We start from the raw sequence: 8,662 nt of genomic DNA on the forward strand, positions 1-8,662 counted from the left end.
ACCTCTTTGAATTAACCTTACTTAGTATTATGCAGCGCCAATATTTTTCTCCATGCATCAATTGTCCAAAACGTGCGCGGAAACGTAAAATATATTTTTAACAAAATGAAAGTATGACAAAATCAGAGCAAGACTTTGACCTATTAATGTTTCATATTTACCCAAAATCAATGCCGCAATAATGCATGACAATCCTTCATTCTGTCTACCAAAAAGTCATTTTCCTGCCAGCGATAATGCCAGCAATGGGAAGGAGATTGTGCGGCCCCGTTGGGCCACCGCACTAATCGCCGCGGCTCCGTTATTCGCGAGCTTTACACACAAACACCGGCCCCACGGATGCCACGCGAGTCCAGATCGGACAAAACGCATGGCCTTCCACGGTGGGAGCACGCGCCACCGAGAGCTTCCTCCCGCACTGCCCCGAGGAGAGACCCGAGGAACACGCCCCATCGGGGAGGGATAGACGTTCTTCCCCCGTGGGCGGCGTGAGGGAGGGAAAGGACCGGGGGATGAAGGGCAGAGTGAAGAGATTGGGAGTTTGAGAGGCGAGGGACGTCCGGCGTCCACGGGCGTCGCCGCGGAAAGCGAAAGTGTCCGTGGGACAGCCACACCCACCCCCGCTCCCGCCGATCCCTCGCCGCCGCCACTTCCCACCCCACCTCACAGGCACACCCTTTATTCCCACCCCCGAGCCAACGTGGCAACGCTGCGCCCATCGATCCGCCAAAAGAAGGGAGTTTGGTGGGGGCGGGGGGAGGGGGAGGGAAGAGGGAGATGGCTAGAGACGGGTCGGAGGGGTGGAGGCGGCGAGAGGGGGAGGGTGTGAGAGAGAGGGTGGGATCCACTCCACGCAAAGGAGGCAAAATGGGGAGGAGGAAGGGGTGTAGCGTAGCATAAGGAGCGAAGAGGAGGTGCATACAAGGAAGAAGGGGGGGAATGGTTCGGTGGTCTGGGTAGAGGAGGAGTTCAGGGAATGGGGTTGGTGCGGGTGGGTGGAGGTGCGTGGGTTGGGGAAGGGGGAAACGGGAATCCCATCTTAGGATCGATGTTTTATCCCCGGTCCCACCCACAACCCCACAGCATGGCTCGATTTCTTATATGTACTATTAACGTTTTCTTGATCCAGGTTCCTTTTAGAGAAGCGACAAACCTTAATGCACATAAAGTTTCCGAATGTCGCCCTTTTGGACGCTCATCGTCTCAATCGCCGATTCAATTCATTTGAACAGTTGTTTTCAAATCCCTTCCATCCTTGATGGCCATAGATGCACATAAACATATGATATACTATATTAAGTTTTTATCATGACTCGCTTCTAGCAATGCAGCTTTGGCCTCCTCTGTAGTTAACCACTTTTATGAATTTTTTCATTTTGGGATTCAGTAAACCACTGTGCCTTAGTACGTAGCCAATTAGTTTTCCTCTCCTCTTTGCCCGTGCTTTCCAAAGAGTCTTTACTGAATTTTTAATTAGGTACACTGTCGATCCATTTATTTGAAATGCACATCACAGAGGCCTTCTTCTTTTGAGGCACTGGATGTAGTACGCACTTCCCCCTTGTTTCCTTCATCGCAAACGATTACGCTGTGCAACTAGAAAAGTTCTTTTATTCGTTCAAGTGTGTCCTTCCTTTGATTCATTTGAAAAACGCCTTCATATTTCAGCTACAGAGCACCGAATTTGGTTTAATTAGCTTATTTCGAGCTTGTACTTTCAAACCCCTCTTTATGAAAGTTATTATTAAGGTAATATTTTTATTGTTATTAGTAATAGTAGTTTTCGCAAGCTTTTTCTCAGAGAGTAGAATCATATCTTCCGCAAACCCCAACATGCTTATATATTTTGAGTGCATTCCTCTACCACCTTTGTTTATCCTTGATCCTGATTATCCGTGTACTTACAGAAGAATGTTGATATTATGCAAACGTATGGAGGTGTGAAACTGATCATTGAGCCATACTCTTCCATTTTCTTCCCCGTCCGTTGTCGATTATCTCGCCATAGCCTTCGCTGATTAGATTTTCAGGCCAATATATTCAAAATAGTCGCATTTGTCTACCATGAAACTTTAAGATTTTGGAAAGATAATTTTTATCCTGAAAGGTCAATGACATTTCTTCTCCTGTATTTATTTTACCGATTAATTCACAGGGTTGTAAGAAAGTAATATTTCCCGAATGTTTCATTACTTTTGATGGTATTTCATCAATTCATGAGGTCCCTAAGTCAATCCCTGCAGTGTCTAATTCAGTTCTGAACACGGTGTCTCCTTTCATAATCATCCACGCAGCTCGTTCGGGAATTCTTTATGCAGTCCCTTCCCATCAAACAGTCGTTCCAAACTTCCCATGCAGTCGCTCTATCCACATATGGAATTAGAACTTCAATAATGCCATCTCGAATGGCATACTCATTGCGAGAAGATTTTATCAAAACGCAGTATTTTGTGAAAAGCATGAGACTCCCAAGTATTATGGTGGTAAAACATAAGAAAGCACCGTTAAAATGTGCAAGAAATTTTGCTGCCATGGGTTATGTTCTGGGTCACTACAAAAAAAAGAACTAGTTCAACAGACAAACATAGAGAATTTTGCTGGGAGCTAATTAAAATATAGTCCAAATCAGAGCTTGCTGCATGATTTAATTTCTCATTTGAACTGCATTAAATTTGGTTAAACAAAAAAAAATAATCGTTTTCGAAATATGACGTCCAAACAAATAACCCGAACCTCAAGGCAACTCTATCATCTATGCGCCATCTCCTGGCCATTAAACACCATCCTTGCCATCCATTTTTCCTCCATCCACGCCAAGTCTCTTTGCCAATAATTCGTTACGCTCACAATGCCTGCGGGGCACGAAGAGTATGGGGCGCAGTCTTCATTGTTACTCCTCGACAAAAGATCTTCGGTGCAAGACGTCGGCTCCAATGAAACAATGAGCTGGCGGACAGGGCGACGAACAGAGGACGGCTCAGCCGCTCGACTACCTCTCACAATGGGAGGGAAGGCAGCCTCGCCCAAGCCCAACCCAAACCTCCCGTCAACCGCCCTAACAACACAGAGGACGGGTCATTGGAAAGTATAGACCAGTTCTCAATATCCTATTCCCATTCGCTCGCATACTATTTGAGATAGTGGGGTTCTAACATTCCGTCCCTCATCGACTCCACCCTACATTCTCCTCCCCCGATTGACGTCACAAATACCTGCAAGCGCAAGGTTAGGCGGATGAAATTGTTTTTTTTTCACTTTTGTTTCGCATCATCAAGAGCACAGGAGAAAAATAATGCTTCAAATAAAATAATGTCTCATCCCTAACCGTTCCCCAAAATCTGTTCTCGTTAGCGTGAATGCCGCACCCACGGAGTCTACGCTGCCCTACCCTACTCATGCTTTGATTGCTAGTGATTATAAAAACATGATACAGGGCAGTCGCTAGCTTTAGTCACGGAAAAGACTCTCTTGGCTCACGTTTTCCGATTTAGTAAACTTAAGTCTTTGTAGTGTGATCAAGTAGATCAATCCGAGACGAGAAAAAGTGTTCACTCAAGAGCCTAAAAAGATAATTTTTCAATAATTGAGATTTGTATTTCGGTGGATCGGTGTACCCAATTATTTATTCTCTGAAAGATGTGCGTTAAAATTAATGCGGAATGTCGCCATCATTTCTGAAACCGAAAAATGGTTCCAATTTCACGAAAAATAAAAATATCAATCGAATACACATGATTCCTGTCAGGAATAAAACGTAATTTCAACGCGGAACTGTGTGTACTACAATGGCAAAATAAATCAAAATAATCAGCCCTACGGCCTATGAAATTCAAAAATCATAGTTAAGGAGCAATTCCTTCCCTCTTGCCTCCTGAGATCTTCCAGTAGGATTGGAAACCAAAGACTGGGGGTATCCAGAATCATCACCCAGATCTAAACCCGGAATCCCCCAGCAGCAAAACACTGCTAAATTGAAAATCACGCTTCTCTGGTACTTCTATGTTCACTTGGAATCATCAAGCACCATATACTTGTAATTCAATTAGTCAAATTAATGACAGGCATCTTTCGGTGTAAAATGAAATTAAATCTTTGTGGATACAAGAAGATACTACTAAGTTATTTAGTTACCAACTTAGGTAAATAAAACTTTTTGGCTTACATGCCTGATTAGTTACTAATGAATTAAATCGATTCAGAGAAGTAGCATTGAGGTTCCGTAGCGCAGCGTATTTAGAAAGAGAGGAGCCTATTCATCTTTACTCTCCTATAGCCGATGTCACTTGATTATCATATCGGATAGTGGAGCAAGGCAATGCAACAGACGAAAACCCAATTCTTTGACTCCTTGAGATAACTCAGGGAACGAATTACAGCCCTATTTCATTGCCTCGAGCAATCCCAGAAGCTCCGCAACAGACGATAGACGTAGATCATATCAACTAGCATGAACGCACTTAGATGAAACCACTATGCGAATGGATCCACAAGTTACAGCCGAGATGGAAAGAGCAGGATAAGGGTGGGTGTGCGGGCGCCTGGCCCTAACCTCGCCAATAGAAAACACGAGGCCCTAACCTCCCCGCTCCTCTCCTCCCCCTCCCCCGCTGTCACTTCACCCCCTCCTCTTCCCCCCCTCTCCCACACGTACCAAAACCAGTCTCCATGTCCCCCTCCCCTCCCCGCTCAGATTTTGATCATCTACCCGGCACTCATCCCCACCGGCACACATACTACACAGGTTCCCCCCTTCCCCAAGCCTTCCCCTCCATGCGGTACTGCCCGAAGTTGCTGCGGAAAGACCTCCCGGAGAGCTCACAACTATAAGCTGCCGGAAGGTGCACCAAAATTCCTATCCTTCCCTCACTCCCACTCCGTTGAAATCAGTTTTCTTTTCCGAGAAGGTCGAGGGAGTAAAACGTCCGTCAACGAGAACGTGGAAATGCACCGAAGGTGAAATGTAAAATTATGTACGCACGTATTCATGCCGTCCGAGCGGACAGAGGAAGCAATTCGCCAATCAGCGATCATACAGTTTTTTAAACCCGATACAGTTGTTATGAAAGACTGAGGAACGGATAAGAAGGCATGCGAAGATTGACTGAGAGATCGGGAGCGTGTCCTAATTGCACCGCCGGTCTGAAATTAAATCGATGATTATTTTGATAATTATAGCAGCAATGCCAATTAGATTGTTTTCACTTCAATCATCATCCTTAATTGTCCTTCATAGTAGCATTCTCTAGGTGTTAATCTTCCTGTCAACTTAATTTGGTATACGCATTTTTCTTAGTCTTCCTCCTCGGACTACTGCTTACATTTTCCGTCCTGTCATATTCCTTACAAATAGACATTTTCAAAGTGGCACCAAACATTCCCGTTTTTTTACTGCTATCCTCCTACCTATACCCACTTGATATTTAAATTTCAACTTCACCTCCACAACTTGGTTTCACTAGCACAGCATTGATCAATATAAATATTGTTGGTATACCCTAATTAAGCGATTAATCAATATTCTCTCGACGAACGCACGGCGTGTGCGAGACACAATTCGCTTCGCCAAGCGGACAGAAACGTACGCAACCACAAAACCAGCTAAATATTCTTCAACATGAAGGCATGGCATAAGTTGACCCCGCCACATCTCTCAGCCCTATGGCCTGTGAAATTCACATTTCAGGACAGGCTGTTTTTTTGTTTGACGTTTCTTGTCAATATCGGTAAACATAGCTTGTCAAATTACTTATTAATAGAGCAAACACTCTAATAATAATATATTGAACAAGTATCATTCACCGGGATCTCAGAGCCAGAAGATAGAATTTTATCATCATCGTAAGTCAAGCGACTTCGGCATGTGAAGTCACTACTCTCTATCAGTATGTAGTCAAGGCATCCCCGGAAAGAAAGGAAGGGGTTAACTGCCTCCAGGGAACAATAAAAAGACGAAAAGATGTAATGTTTCGGAAAAATTATGACACAATGCCAGTTTGTTCCCGAGATTTTTAGTACCATCAAATTCTAATGAGTCGGTGTTTTAACAAGAATTCACCTTTTTGGCAATTAATATTGGGATTATAAATAAGAAGTGGACTAATAATCTTAATCATACAATAATTAAGGTTGCTGTACATTATTTAAATCTTACATGAGATTTCATAGCTTATTACGAGTACTATAGAGGAAAATGAGTGGCGCATGACCAGGGCATCTAATCATATAAATTGAGAACAATGAAAATTTAACATTATACTTTAAAAACTTAAATGTAACTCTTCAAAGTAAAATATAATTAATGAGGAATTTGATTCTCAACAGCATCGCAACTCTCTGATATATTATCTTCTTCGATGGATATGGCAAATATATTTTGGAACTTCTAGATACTTGAAGATATATTTTAATGCCACGTTATATTTATTATTAAACCCAGGTTTGAAGCCATTTGTTTCTCCATTCGCGCAATATTTGCTGCAACATATTAATATTTTTATTCTTCTGCAACCGTACTGTAGAAATATATTGTCTATGCCTCCTATTTGATGAACATCATGGTCGTAAATTCCAATTTTTCTCATAAAACAGAAAGAGTAATCTAAATTTCCCGCCATACGGCTTGGAAAACGATGATTCCATGGCTTGATGAAATATTCTATTTAAAAATCTACAAAGAGCATTGTGATTCTTGATTGACACTCCGTGAAATTTGGGACAATACGTTGAGACTTCAATGTTAAAACAGTTTTTTACTGTTGGAACATATTCATAAAGCCATGGACTGGTTACTGTCAATCTTACACTAAATCATCACCATAATCATAGTTACCGCACAGCATACATCTCTCCCAATTAATTTTATTTTTCTTATTTGCGTTTGGCTCAGAGTACTAGATGGCTCAAATTCCGCCATCACTAAAATCTATTAAATATATTGTCGACGACGGATTAATCAATACCTTTTAAATATAAACTTTAAATCGGGAGGATATTATGAAAATTATTCCCAAGTTATGACTTAGGATGCAGTGAGATGAAATGTAGTCTTAAAAAGAAAAATACATTTTCACAGTCGCTCAGGGTAAGTAGGGAAGACAATCCAATAACGATACCGAATAGACACACTAGTTAAGGAAACCACTACGCATTGCTTATCGGATGCGGGAGTGTTTGAAGAAAAGAGGACTTGAAAAAATAACAACATAGGCATCGGAAGAAAGCCGGCTGCCCGGCAGGCCAATTCCACCAAACGCGTGTGGGTCGCTCCAGCACCTCGGGCAGTGAATTTTTCAGGGCGTGCGGGGTAAACACGAGCAGACGCCCTCGATAGTAAAGAGAGGAAGGTAGGCTAACACTTAAAGAGGGATAATCGGGGCGATGAGTAGAAAGAGCTGTCTGGACCCAAAGGAGGACGCAACGATTTCATTCCCTAACTCATTCGTATTCTACCTCAGATTCCGCCGATCGAAGGCTGACGTACCATGGCCAGTTAATTCGCTTAAAACAAGATGCATTTAAATTAGCAGCAAAATGGATCAAACCTAACAGATTTGCTTCTTAAGCGAAGGGGTATCATTACGGCTGTAAGTTAAAGATACATGCCAGCAGCTATCGAATAAATATAAACTTCATCCCTCATGAAAATGTGTGCTCTGCGTTCTATATTTATAGACAGCATCGAAGCATATTCAAGTATCTATCACAAAAACCGAGACAAAACCGCATGAAACTAATGCAAATTTTATGCAATTGCAGAAGTGCGATTGTCAATGTCACTGTCCCAAATCCCCTTCATGTAAGGTTATGCTCGTATGTCTTCACGTTCTTCAATCAGATGTACCCTATGCTTTATCGCTATTGTTGATACTACATTGTCGCTTCTATCTTTACTCGACTCACGCTTCTATTTTCAAGATAAATTCTTCGCTTCTAAACTAAACCCTCAACCTGAAAGCGATTTTCCAATAGCCTCTGACAATACCCTCAAGCCCTTCAACAATGGCATGTAATCCCAACCGATTTTCACCCACCAAAATCCCAAACCAGATAAACTGACGAATACGCGGCTCTAATTTGTGTTTTCCCGGATTGCAGGCGTCGAATTTAATGATAACAGTGTGACCACCAGTGATTAGTTACATACCTTACGCTCCTCCGAACCACACCGTCACTAAATTCAAGTTGGTAGAAAAGAAGCTGACTGCGTTCGTGTCGAACTCAGGTTGCCACCAAACAAGCCGCGAAAGCTCGGTGCCTATTGCCTCACGTTCACACACTACAAACTCTTCCTGACAACTGAAGAGGATCAGTCGGGGCACGAGAATTCAACCCCTCCGTCGGGAGACCTCCGGAGGGGAGGTTGGCGATGCCGGCGGGAGTGGGGAGGCGAGGGCAAAAGTAGCGGGGAGGAAGAGGAGCGCGACACTGGCGCCACAAACAAAGCAAGCGGCGCACGCGCCCAACTAGTCACGATGGCAATAATTGCACAATGCGGATGGCACAAGCCGATAATTCGGACGAAGTGCAACAACATATGCATGATGAAATATCACACATAAATGCTCGTTTCTGACACCCTTCGACGGGACAGAACAGACTTCGGAGGCGGTCCCTCTTTTCAATTCAATCAACTACAACGGATTTGGGGACGACTCTGATGGCT

At 43.2% G+C, this 8,662-nt stretch overlaps 1 protein-coding gene across 1 annotated transcript in view; it reads right to left on the reverse strand.

Moving 5' to 3' along the window:
• The window catches only part of sn (fascin domain-containing protein singed), a 144,685-nt gene extending 136,402 nt beyond the window's left edge, over positions 1-8,283 (reverse strand). The window contains exon 1 of the mRNA XM_071588399.1: positions 8,144-8,283. The gene's annotated coding sequence lies outside the window, so the exon portion shown is untranslated. The remainder of the gene's footprint in view (positions 1-8,143) is intronic.
• Between the last annotated feature and the right edge of the window lie 379 nt (positions 8,284-8,662).

Source organism: Hetaerina americana, unplaced genomic scaffold (assembly GCF_022747635.1).
Source record: "Hetaerina americana unplaced genomic scaffold, ioHetAmer1.1.p SCAF_3, whole genome shotgun sequence".
In the NCBI taxonomy this organism is placed as follows: domain Eukaryota; kingdom Metazoa; phylum Arthropoda; class Insecta; order Odonata; family Calopterygidae; genus Hetaerina; species Hetaerina americana.